Below are 14,525 nucleotides of genomic sequence, written 5' to 3' on the forward strand. Positions count from 1 at the left end.
GTCACAGAAGGTTTAGATAACAGTCAAGGACACAGCTGGCAAAAAATGAAGAGTAGGTGAACCTAGACTTTGCTCTTAGTCATTAAGCCAAGAGTGAGAGTTTAAAAATCTGCAGGGCCAAGAAGTCGGTGCATAGACTCTCAAGTTCTGCCACTTGGTAGTAAAAACACCTGGAGCTCACTTTAATCTCCACAAAATTTTACTTCCTTGATCACAACACGGATAGGAGTAGCTTACAAGGTTGTTGCCAATATCAGAGACAGTGAGTTGTGAATGTAAAATACACATAAAAACTCGTGAAATACCTGTCCTCTACTAAGGATGGTAATGTCCTTGCTCAAATTCCAAAGACAGATGGCGCCAGGTTTTTAGAGTGGAGTTCTCTGAGGCATCCTAAAATATGCCAGTCAGAGCACGTGCGGACATGATCATTCATCCGTTCAGACTCTTGTTCGACAAATATTTACTGATGTTGGGCCCTGTGAGAAATGCTGGCGATACAAGAGTGAATAAGACTGCCATTGCTGGTGGAAGATAAAGTCCAATAGAGGAGCCAGACTTAAAATAGATAATTAAGTATAACGGTGTGAAGAACCCCAACGGAGAGTAACGCCTATGAAAATGTATAAACTAGTCTAGGAGTCAGAAAAGGCCGTGATTACAAGACACTTGATTTGAGACATGAAGTAAAAATACGTAAGCTGGGGGCAGAATGTGAAAAATCCCAGCCAAAGGGAGCACTATCTATAGGAAATTATCGTCAGCATTCGACAGTGTTTGACGATCACTTTCTCCTTCTCGCTTTCTTCATTTGGCTTTCAGGGTTCACCTCACTAGCTGCTCCTTCTCCTCTTCGATGCTAGTCTTTCTTCTCCAACATTTAGATGTTGGAGATGTTTCAATTTCTCCAACATTTAGAGTTGGAGTGTTTTAGAGCATTTTTCCCCTTTCTACACTCATCCTGTTGGTGATCTCATCCCTTTCACAGTATGAAAGACCACAGATATGCTGATGAGTGTGTGTGTGTGTGTGTGTGTGTGTGTGTGTGTATCTCCAGCCTGGCACTTCTTTAAAATAGGCTCCTGCCTCCAACTGACTAGTTGGCATCACCACTTGAATGTCTAACTGACATCTCAAAATAAATATGTCCAAACTGAGTTCTTCATCTCCCCCACCCAACCACACCCCTAAACCTGCTTGTGCCAGTCTTCATCTCAGTTAGTGGCAGTTCTATCCGTTGAGATGCTCAGAACAAAAAAATTATTATGGTCCTCTTTGAGTCCTCTTTTTGTCATACCTCACACATCCAATCTGTCAGCAAATCCAATCTTCAGAATATATACAGAATCTGATCCCTTCTCACCTCCCCTCGCTATCATCATACTAGTCAAAGCTGCCATCATCTCCCACCTTGATTATTGCCACAGACCCATAACTTGTCTTCTACTTCCATCCTATCCACATCAGTCAATTCCCACACAGGGACAGAATGAATTGTTACAATGTAAGTCGTATCAGATCATATCACATATCCTATCATTACTTCACTTGGAATCCTCCAACGGTTTCCCATCTCATTCACAGTGAAAGTCTACAGAAACGTCTACAAGGACTTACCCAATATACCTTCTGCCACCAGTACCCGCCCCTCCCTCCTTACCTCTCTGACCCATCTCCTACATATTCTGCCCTTTGTTCATTCCACTATAGCTGTTCTCCTTGCTGATGCGCTAACGCACCAAAGCACACACTTCTCTCAGGATCTTTATCCTTGTTACTTGTTAACTCCCTTCACCTGCACTGATTGGGGGTATAAATAAAAGGTCTCAAATTCAGCAAAGAAATCTGACCTATATATATATGTGAGTTTCCAGAACATAGAAGGCAACTAAAGTCATAGCAGGGTTAAGATTTCCCATGAAAAGTAGAGGAAACAGAGAAAAGGGCTCAAGAGTGGGGGACACTGATGAAAAATAGTTCACAAAGGCAATTACTGGGTTGTAGGGTAGCTCTATTTTCAACTTTTTGAGGAACCTCCACACTGTTTTCCAGAGTGGCTGCACCAGCTTGCATTCCCGCCAACAGTGTAGGAGGGTTCCCCTTTCTCTGCATCCTTGCCAACATCTGTCGTTTCCTGACTTGTTAATTTTAGCCATTCTGACTGGTGTGAGGTGGTATTTCACTGTGGTTTGGATTTGTATTTCCTTGATGCTGAGTGATGTGGTGCACTTTTTCATGTCTGTTGGCCATTTGGATGCCTTCTTTGCAGAAATGTCTGTTCATGTCTTCTCCCCATTTTTGATTGGATTATTTGTTCTTTGGGTGTTGAGTTCGCTAAATTCTTTATAATTTTGGATACTAGCCTTTTATCTGATATGTCATTTGTGACTATCTTCTCTCATTCTGTCAGTTGTCTTTTGGTTTTGTTTGACTGTTTCCTTTGCTGTGCAGAAATTTTTGATCTTGAAGTCCCAATAGTTTATTTTTGCCCTTGCTTCCCTTGCCTTTGGTGATGTAGCTGAGGTCAAAGAGGTTGCTGCCTGTGTTCTCCTCAATGGTTTTGATGGATTCTGTCTCACATTGAGGTCTTTCATCCATTTGGAGTCTATTTTTGTGTGTGGTATAAGGAAATGGTCCAGTTTCATTCTTCTGCATGTGGCTTTCCAACGTTCCCAACACAATTTGTTGAAGAGACTGTCTTTTTCCCATTGGACATTCTTTCCTGCTTTGTCAAAGATTAGTTGACCATAGAGTTGAGGGTCCATTTCTGGGCTCTATATTCTGTTCCATTTATCTATGTGTCTGTTTTTTTTTCAATTTATTTATTTTCATTAAGACAGTATTCATTATTTTTTCACCACACCCAGTGCTCCATGCAATCCGTGCCCTCTATAATACCCACCACCTGGTACCCCAACCTCCCTCCCCCCTGCCACTTCAAACCCCTCAGATTGTTTTTCAGAGTCCATAGTCTCTCGTGGTTCACCTCCCCTTCCAATTTCCCCCAACTGTGCCAGTATCATACTGTCCTGATGATTACAGCTTTGTAATAGAGCTTGAAGTCTGGAATTGTGATGCCACCAACTTTGGTTTTCTTTATCAACATTCCTCTGCCTATTCAGGGTCTTTTCTGGTTTCATATAAATTTTAGGATTATTTGTTCCATTTCTTTGAAAATGATGGTATTTTGATAGAGATTGTGTTAAGTGTGTAGGTTGTTTAAGGTAGCATAGACATTTTCAAAATATTTGTTCTTACAATCCATGAAAATGGAACATTTTCCCATTTCTTTGTGTCTTCATCAATTTCCTTCATAAGTACTTTATAGTTTTCTGAGTACAGATTCGTTGCCTCTTTGGTTAGGTTTGGGGTGCTATTGTAAATGGGATGAACTCCTAAATTTCTCTTTTTCCTGTTTTGCTGTTGGTGTATAGAAATGTAACTGATTTCTGTGCATTGACTTTATATTCTGACACTTTAATGAATTCCTGTATGAGTTCCAGCAGTTTTAGAGTGGAGTCTTTTGGATTTTCCACATAAAGTATCATATCATCTGCAAAGAGCGAGAGTTTGACTTCTTCTTTGCTTATTAGGATGCTTTTTATTTCTTTTTGTTGACTGATTGCTGAAGCTAGGACTTCTAGTACCATGTTGAATGGCAGTGGTGATAGTGGACATCCCTACCATGTTCCTGACCTTAGGGGAAAATCTCTGTTTTTCCCCATTGAAAACGATATTCGCTGTGGGTTTTTCACAGATGGCTTTGATGATATTGAGGTATGTACCCGCTATGCCTACGCTGTGAAGAGTTCTGATCAAGAAAGGATGCTTCATCAAAATCAAAAGCTTCTGCACAGCAAAGGAAACAGTCAAGAAAACAAAGAGGCAACCCACGGAACGGGAGAAGATATTTGCAAATGACAGTACAGACAAAAGGTTGATATCCAGGATCTATAATGAACTCCTCAAACTCAACACACACAAAACAGACAAGCATATCAAAAAATGGGCAGAAGATATGGACAGACACTTCTCCAATGAAGACATACAAATGGCTATCAGACACATGAAAAAATGTTCATCATCACTAGCCATCAGGGAGATTCAAATTAAAACCACATTGAGATATCACCTTACACCAGTTAGAATGGCCAAAATTAGGAAGACAGGAAACAGCATGTGTTGGAGGGGATGTGGAGAAAGGGGAACCCTCTTTCACTGTTGGTGGAAATGCAAGTTGATGCAGCCTCTTTGGAGAACAGTGTGGAGATTCCTCAAGAAATTAAAAATAGAACTTCCCTACGACCCTGCCATTGCACTACTGGGTATTTACCCCAAAGATACAGATGTAGTGAAAAGAAGGGCCATCTGTACCCCAATGTTTATAGCAGCAATGGCCACGGTCGCCAAACTGTGGAAAGAACCAAGATGCCCTTTAACGGATGAATGGATAAGGAAGATGTGGTCCATATACACTATCGAGTATTATGCCTCCATCAGAAAGGACGAATACCCAACTTTTGTAGCAACATGAACGGGACTGGAAGAGATTATGCTGAGTGAAATAAGTCAAGCAGAGAGAGTCAATTATCATATGGTTTCACTTATTTGTGGAGCATAACAAATAGCATGGAGGACATGGGGAGTTAGAGAGGAGAAGGGAGTTGGGGGAAATTGGAAGGGGAGGTGAACCATGAGAGACTATGGACTCTGAAAAACAATCTGAGGGTTTTGAAGGGGTGGAGGGGGGGAGGTCGGGGTACCAGGTGGTGGGTATTATAGAGGGCACAGATTGCCTGGAGCACTGGGTGTGGTGCAAAAAATAATGAATAGTGTTACGCTGAAAATAAAAAATAAATTAAAAAAAAGAAAGGATGCTGTACTTTGTCAAATGTTTTTCAGCAGCTACTGAGAGTATCATATGGTTCTTGTTCTTTTTTTTTTGTTTATTTATTTTCAGCATAACAGTATCATTATTTTTTCACCACACCCAGTGCTCCATGCAATCCGTGCCCTCTATAATACCCACCACCTGGTACCCCAACTTCCCACTCCCCCGCCACTTCAAACCCCTCAGATTGTTTTTCAGAGTCCATAGTCTCTCATGATTCACCAATTTACCCCTTCCAATTTACCCCAACTCCCTTCTCCTTTCTAACTCCCCATGTCCTCCATGCTATTTGTTATGCTCCACAAATAAGTGAAACCATATGATAATTGACTCTCTCTGCTTGACTTATTTCACTCAGCATAATCTCTTCCAGTCCCGTCCATGTTGCTACAAAAGTTGGTTTCTTGTTCTTTTATTAATGTATTATATCACATTGATTGATTTGCAGATGCTGAGCCAAACTTGCAGCCCAGGAATAAATCCCACTTGGTCATGGTGAATAATCCTTTTAATATACTGTTGGATCCTACTGGCTAGTATTTTGGTGAGAATTTTTGCATCCGTGTTCATCAACGATATTGGTCTATAATTCTTTTTGATGGGGTCTTTATCTGTTTTGGGGATCAAGGTAATTCTGGCCTCATAAAATTAGTTTGGAAGTTTTCCTTCCATTTCTATTTTTTGGAAGTTTCAGAAGAATAGGTATTAATTCTTCTTTAAATGTTTGGTATTTTTTTAAAAGATTTTATTTATTTATCAGAGAGAGAGAGAGGGAGAGAGAGCTAGCATAGGCAGGCAGAGGCAGAAGGAGAAGCAGACTCCCTGCCGAGCAAGGAGCCTGATGTGGGACTCGATCCCAGGACACTGGGATCATGACCTGAGCTGAAGGCAGCTGCTTAACCAACCGCGCCACCCAGGCGTCCCTAAATGTTTGGTATTTAAAACCATCTGATCCTGGATTCTTGTTGGGAGATTTTTGATGAGGTATGTCCAATTTCCTTATTAGTTATGGGTCTGTTCAGGTTTTCTGTTTCTTCCTGGTTCAGTTTTGGTAGTTTGTATGTCTCTAGGAATGCATCTATTTCTTCCAGATTGTAAAATTTGCTGGTGTATAGTTGCTTATAATATGTTCTTATAATTGTTTGTATTTTGGTTATGATCTCTCCTCTTTCATTCATGATTTTATTTATTTGGGTCCTTTCTCTTTTCTTTTTGGGAAGTCTGGCCAGAGGTTTATCAATCTTATTAATTCTTTCAAAGAACCAGCTCCTAGTTTCATTGATTTGTTCTACTGTTCTTTTTGTTTCTATTTCATTGATTTCTGCTCTGATCTTTATTATTTCTCTTCTCCTGCTGGGTTTAGCCTTTCTTTGTTGTTCTTTTTCCAGCTCCTTTAGGTGTAGAGTTAGGTTGTGTACTTGAGATCTTTCTTGTTTCTTGAGAAAGTCCTGTATTGCTGTATACTTTCCTCTCAGGACCACCTTTGCTGTGTCCCAAAGATTTTGAATAATTGTGTTTTCATGAATTTTTTAAAATTCTTCTCTAATTTCCTGGTTGACCCATTCATTCTTCAGTAGGACCTTCTTTAGCCTCCATGTATTTAAGTTCTTTCCAACTTTCCTCTTGTGATTGAGTTCTAGTTTCAGAGCATTGTTGTCTTAAATTGCAAAGAATGATCCCAATCTTTTGATACCAGTTGAGACCTGATTTGTGACCCAGGATGTGATCTATTCTGGAGAATGCTCCATGTGCACTAGAGAAGAATGTGTATTCTGTTGTTTTGGGGTGGAATGTTCTAAATATATCTGTGATATCCATCTGGTCCAGTGTATCATTTAAGGCCTTTATTTGCTTGTTGATTTGATCAAAGCTTTTGCTTTGATGATGTATCCGTTTCAGTAAGGGGGGTGTTAAAGTCCCCTACTATTATTGTATTCTTGTTGATGTTTTCTTTGATTTTGTTATTAATTGGTTTATGTAATTGGGTGCTCCCATGTTAGGAGCATAGATATTTTAAATTGTTAGATCTTAATGTTGGTCAGAGACTTTTAGTGTCCTTCCACATCTCTTACTATAGTCTTTTAGCCAAAACAGTCTTGAAATGAAAGAACAACCCCATACTTCTGATTCTGAAAGTGTGTCCCACAGGGTTAATGAGGTAAAAATTAGTAGAAAACTTAAAAGCTTGCTTTTCATAGAAATGCTTCCCCTTAATTAGCTAGCTACCATTTCTTTTCACACCCCACTAACAAATACACCAGCCTTGTCTGCAGTAGCCTGGACTCAGGGTCAACTGATACACCCATCGAGTCAACACCTGCACACATGAGCCAAGTGTTCCACAGTTACCTCAGCTTCATCATGTTAAAAGTCTTCACCCTGGAAGGAACGCAAGCTTCATCATATGATGTGTGTATAGGCACATTTTCTAAGCAAGCCCACACAACCTTACACCTGCCTTTACAAGCCATGACAAAGTTCCCCTTTCTGCATATTCATCCTAAACCCTAAATTTAAGAAAAAAAACCTTGCTCACCTCCTGCTCAGGGAGTCACAGCTTTGGAAATTATTCCCCATGATCTCATTTGCTGCAAATAAAGATTAGTTTATGTGACAAGGCTACTTGGTATAATAGCTATCTGTAACTCACCAAGGAACAAACTCGCACTAGTCCAGTTAGAACTTCAAAACTTACTACAAAGCTACAGTAACGAAGTGTGTGGCTGGCATAAAAATAAACATATAGATGAAACAGGGAGCCCAGACCTTCACATAAGCCTTCATATATGTAGTTCAGTGATTTTCAAAAGAGTATCATGACTATTCAATGGGAAATGCAAGTCTTTTCAACAAATGGTGTTGGGAAAACTGTATTCCCAGATGCAAATGAATGAAGTTGTAGACCCTTATCTAACATCAAATATAAAAATTAATTCAAATATAAGACCTAAACTTAAGAGCTTAAACTATCTAAATACTTAGAAGAAAATGCAGGTGGGAAATACTTAATGACACTGGATTTGGCAATGATTTCTTCGAAATGACACCAAAATTAGAACGGTGCCCCATAGGGTTAAAGAGGTTAAAACTTGTCACCAGCAAGACCTCCTACTGATGACACCCCTTCTTCTTCACAGGCGTTAACCTTATCTTCTAGAGGCAAGCAACAGGAAAAGCTGCACAGGCCTAACCAGTTTGAGATTGACCACACCAGGGCAGGTGGACCATAGAGTATCTGACAGTTACCTCTACCTCACTGTACCGTTAAACTCTCCACCCAAGGACGAGCACAGGCTCTATTAACTAACACAGGATACATGTATAGGCATTTCTTCAAAGCAGTCTATACAACCTATGTCCACCTCTCCATGCAATAACAAAGCTCACCTTCCTGTTCATCCTGACCCTAAATTTAAAAAACCCATTCACCCCCATGTTGTTATTCCCTGTGATCTTATTTGTTGAAAATATTAAGTTTCCTTTGTGTGACAGCTCTATTCAGTGTAATCTTTATCTGTAACTCACCAAAGAGCAAACTCAATGTTACCTGGTCACAAAATCATAGGTAACAAAAGAATAACCTTTTTTAATTTTTTAAAAAATTAAAAACTTTTGGACATCAAAGAGTACTATCAACAGAGTGAAAAACCACCCAGAGAATAGAAAATGTTTACAAATTATGTATCTGTCAAGGGATTAACACCAAGAATATATAAAGAACTCTTAAAACTCAACAACAAAAAAAGCCAATTCGGCTCAGGTCATGATCTCAGGGTCCTGGGATCGAGGCCCGCATCGGGCTCTCTGCTCAGCAGGGAGCCTGCTTCCTCCTCTCTCTCTGTCAAATAAATAAATAAAATCTTTAAAAAAAAATGTGCTAATAGGGGTGCCTGGGTGGCTCATTTGTTAAGCATCTGCCTTCAGCTCAGTTCATGATCCCAGGGGCCTGGAATCAAGCCCCATATCGGGCCCCCTGCTCTGCAGGAAGCCTCCTTCTCCCTCTCCCACTCCTTCTGATTGTGTTCCCTCTTTTGTTGTATCTCTGTCAAATAAACAAATAAATAAAATCTTTTTTAAAATGTGCAAATAACTTGAGATGTTTCCTGGAAAATACCATTTCCATATCATTTTGAGATTATTTTTAATAAAATACTTCAATTTTTTTAAAAAGATACACATAGGGCACATAAAAAGAAGCTCAACATCCCTAATCATTAGATGGGTGGGATACTGTGACTCTTAATAAGAAATATACATTTGATTTTCATCACCTTCCTGTCACAGAGCTCCTAAAAACCTTGGGATTTCCTAAGTAAGGAGTCATAACAATACCTTTTGTATTATGAGGTGACTTCTGGAATGCCCTGAGATCACCTGATAGGGGCTGGTCACCTGAAGAACCAACCACGTGACTAGGACATTGGGATTTTTCAGTCCCTCCCCCACCCCATGAGTAAAAAGGATGGAGATTAAGTTCAATCACTAATGGCCAATGACTTAACCAAGCACCTCTGTGTAATGAAGCCTTCACAAAAGCCCAAAAGAACAGTGTTCAAAGAGCTTCCAAGTTGGTGAACATGTGACCATACGGGAAGAGTAGTACACCCAGGAAAGTCACAGAAGCTCTGCACCCCTTCCCACATCTCTTCCAACTGACTGTTCCTGAATTGTATTACCACCTTTCATAAACAAGCTGGTATTCTAGGAAGTAAATTGTTTCTGAGTTCTGTGTGCCACTCTAGCAAATTAATCTAACTGGAAGAGGAGGTCATGGGCAAGCAGTTATAGGCCCAAGCAGTTAGAGGCCCAGGAGACAACCTGGACTTGCAATTGGCATCTGGAGCAGGTAGTCTTGTAGACTGTGCCCTTAACCTGTGGGATCTGACATTGTCTCCAGGTAGATGGTGTCAGAATTGAGTTGAATTGTAGGTCAGAATTGAGCTGAATTACAGGACACCTGGCTGGGGTCTTAGAGAATCCTTGGTGGTTTGGGAAAAATACACACATTGGAATTGATGTCAGAACTGTATGAAGTAAATGCAGACCAAACCCACAATGAGAAATCACTTCACATCAATTAGGATGGCTAATTTCAAAACAAACAACAACAAAAACAAAAAATCTGTAACAATAACCCACAAGAGTTGGTGAGAATGTGGAGAAAATGGAACCCTTTTGTACATGGTTGGCTGGAATGTAAAATGACGCAGCTGCCATGGAATAGTTTGGCAGCTCCTCAAAAACACACGATTATCATTTTTGGGTGCACATTCGAAAGAACTGAAAGCAGGGACTCAAACACATTTGTACATAAGTGTTTATAGCAGCATTATTCACAACAGTCAAAAATGTGAAAACGCAAATGTCCACTGACCGAATAAACAGAATGTGTGTGAATACACACATACATACATACAATGGAGTATTACTTAACTTTAAAAAGAAAATTCTGACACTTACTCAAACATAGATGAACCCTGAACACCTTACGTTAACTAAAATAAACCAGACACAAATAGTTAAATACTGTAGAAGTATTTTCCCCATTTACATGAGATACCTAGAGTAGACAAATTCATAGTGACATACAGTACACTGGTTACCAGGGTCTGGGGGAAGGGGAAAAGAGGGGTTATTGTTTAATGAGTATGGAGTTTCAGTTTGGGATGATGAAAAAGTTCTGGAGATGGATGGCGATGGTTGCATAATATGAATGTACTTAATGCCACTCAACTGTATACTTTAAAATGGTGAAAATGATAAATTTCATGTTATTTAACAGAAATAAAACTCTTTATCTTCCCAGGTGACATCATGGATATAGAAAATCCTAAGCAGCGCACAAAATACCCCATCAGAACTAACTGAATTTAGCAAAGTAACAGGCTACAAGGTCGAATATACAAAAAACACAACTATAAGTCTACATACTAAGACAAAGTATAAATTAAAACTTTTAAACATCTTTATAATAGTATTTAAAAAAACACGTCTTGGAACAATTTTTTTTAAAGATTTTGTCATAAAGAGTGTGCACACAAACGGAGTAGCAGGCAGAGGCAGAAGCAGGCTCCTCACTGAGCAAGGAGCCCCATCCGGAACTTGATCCCAGGACCCTGGGATCATGACCTGAGCAGAAAGCAGATGCTTAACCAACGGAGCCACCCCAGCGTCCCTCAGAATAAAGTTAGCAAAACATATACAGACCTGTATTCTCAAAACTCTAAGAGAAATTAAAGAAAACCTAAATAAATGAAGAAATACAGCATGTCTGTGGTTCTGAAGACGTGATATTGCTAGAATGTCAGTTCTCCCCAAATTGATCCTATCAGTCAATCCCCACCAAATGGACCACATTCCTGAATGTGAAACTATAATCATGGAGCTTCTAAACAGACATATCAGCATTATCAATGAAGTAGTATAAAGTCATACTTGTGACCCAGCAATCTGAGTAAAACAGTAACATGTACACTGTTATTCGTTTCCTAGGGCTCCCAAAACAAAGTACCACAAACTAGTGGTTTAAAGCAAAAGAAATTTATTGTCTCAAAGTTCCAAAGGCTAGAAGTCCAAAATCAAGGTGTTGGCAGGGCCATGATCCTCTTGAAATTTCATTGCTTCTTCCTAGCTTCTGATGATTTGCTGGTAATCCTAGAATTCCCAGGCTTATAGGTGGATCACTCCTGTCCTTCATCTTCACATAGTGTTCTCCTGTTATTTCTTCACATGGCTTTCTTTTTTATAAGGACATCAGTCATCCTGGATTAGGGGCCAAGCCTAATTAAGATTAACAAGATCTCATCTTGAGTAATTACATATGCAATGACCCTATTTTCCAATAAGGTCACATCCTCAGGTACTGGGAGATGGACATACAATGTAGCCTACGATATACAAAAGTACAAGAATATTCATAGAAGTTTTTCATAATAGCCAAAAACTACAATCCATATGTCTACCACCATTAAAACACATTTTAAAAGCTGTAATCTATTTATATAAAGGAATGCCACATAGATATGAAAATAAAGAACTACAAAAACGTGAAACAACTTTGAAAAACCTCATAAACATAATATTAAACAAAAGAAGACATACATGAAAACACTGGATCCATTTATATAAAAAATAAATAGGTAATAAAAACTATACACTTATGTAGCGATGCATGGTTACATAGTAAAAATTTAAAGGAAATAAGTGATTAACCATGAAACTAGCGTAACAGTGAGCTACCATCAAAAGGACAAGTGCTGTGATTAGGAGAGGACATAATGGAGATTCTGGGGTATTGGCAATATTTTCAACTTCTTTACCTGCATGGTAATTTATACAGGTATAATGAGTTGTACTCTCATTCTTTTCTGTACTTTTCTATGAGTGATATTTACTTTATAATGTAGTTGAAAGAAAAGCTTGCTGAAAAAATTGGAAAAATACTTGAAGCAAATAGGACAAAGAGTTAATATCTTTATGTCTCAAGTTCACACCTAAATAAATGGAAAATAAGCAAAGTGCAAAATTTTATAAAATATGTTGCCCTTTGAGTTAGAGGGGAAATGAGAAAATATCTGCTCCTTTGTTGAAAAGAAATCTAGTAGAGGTAAACTAGAAACTAACCGGTTATTGGGGGAGGGTAGGAATGAGGTGGAAAAGACAGAAGAAATGAATAGGGGTGAGGAGGAAAGGGTGTGGTACTGAGAATCTTTTTTGGACAGCTCTGACATTTAGAGGCACATTAGTATCTCACACACCTCAAAACAACACAACAACAACAAAGCAGAATCAGTAAGATGAAGTGGAAAACTAAACTGGAATTAAAAACAGAACCAAATGTCATAAACCATTTAATAAGTAAATAATGTAATCACAATGAAGAGGAAAAAATATTAATCCAAATAATTTTTAAACACAGTATATGAACCATATATATAATCCTGGCTAAAGACAAAAAGAACCCTACCGAATACTGAACTCTTACAGTAAGTTTCTTTTTTGCAGTAGTAATAAGTTAGTAATTCTAAAACTTTGTTATTCTAGGATTAAGCAAATAAATTACATTATGGAGAACAGCAACCAGAATTCTCATCAATGTGGAAATGAGTTACAAATATACAAGAGAACAGTGAACAAGAGTCATGGACTGCAACTGATGTGATGGTATCGATGTGAACTGATGGCTTTTTATACACACAACAGACAGATACCAATGTGTGGGTGCACTGCATATTCATTCACCCCTGCATGTATCGATTTCTCAATTCCAACTGACAAGGCCTAGAAGCATGACAGCCCAGTAGCAAATGAGCACATAGAGCAAACACATCTTGGGTTTTCCAAATCCATTTTCCACCAAAAGGTACCAGGGATCCCTAGAGAAATGGCTGACTCCAGGGTTGGGATAAGCCTAAATATGTTACTGTGTTAACATTTAAAGAAAATGCTCAATCAATGACAGGGGGTCATTTCAAAAGGACACAAGAATCAGTTTGAAGGGACCCCCCCATTGGCCCAATCTGAGACAAATTTGAGCATCAATGTAAATAATGATAGTAAGGAAATATAACTTGTTGAATACATTAAGAATCTAGGAGTCCACGGGTCCACAATGATATAAATAAGCAGGGAAGAAAGGAAAGCTATTCTTTACAACAACAAAACCAATAAATATAAAAGGACTGATGGAATTAGAAAATGGACACTGGGCAACCATCAAACCAATACATGATTCAGAGAAAAATGATCAATGGATAATACCTACTGGGTAAAAGGTTGAGGAATAACAGGATATTTAAAGAGCCTTACACTATTTCCCCCACAAGATACCTATAAATTACAAAAGGAGAAAGAGTAACTTCACAGTATAGTAACCTAACAAACACTACTTTAACCAAATGATCAAAGTTAACATCACCTCTAGAAATGGGGCAAACCGACAGTATGTGTCTCCATAAGCACCTTCTATCATATTCCTCACAAAAATGCATGAGGTGAATTTAACCATAAAAATGTATCATACAAACCCAAACTGAAAGACAGTCAACAAAGTAACCGGCCTAAACCTTTTAAATATCAAGTCACGAAAAACAAGGAAGACTGAAGAATTGTTGTAGATCAAAGCAGACTAAACACACAGGGCAACTAAATCCAATGTGTAATTTAAGACATTCTTTTGCTGTGAATTTACTATTGTGCTGTAATTTCTTGGCACCACTGGAGAGATCTAAATAAGATCTACAGATCAGATAGTAGTATCATGCCAGCTTACTTTTGATAATTGTACTGTCACCATTTAAGTCAATGTCCTTGGTTTTAGGGTATGCAACTGACATAATCTGAAATTAAAGGTGTAAGTATGTGTATTATATATACACATACATAGAGAAAGGGAGAAAAAGCAATTGACAGGAAGAGTTAGCAAGAAATTAAAGAATAAAACAAGGATGGAAAATGTTAATACAGGAGGAATTTGGGCAAAAGGTATATATAGGAATTTTTTATACGATTCCTGCATATTTTCTGCAAGCTTGCAATTTTGTCAAAATAAAAAGCTAAAAATGTTACTATACAAAAATCAGACATTTCATAAAAGCAAAATCAAAGATGAGAATTACTCAACCACTTAAAACAT

Source organism: Neovison vison, chromosome 13 (assembly GCF_020171115.1).
Source record: "Neovison vison isolate M4711 chromosome 13, ASM_NN_V1, whole genome shotgun sequence".
Lineage (NCBI taxonomy): Eukaryota > Metazoa > Chordata > Mammalia > Carnivora > Mustelidae > Neogale > Neogale vison.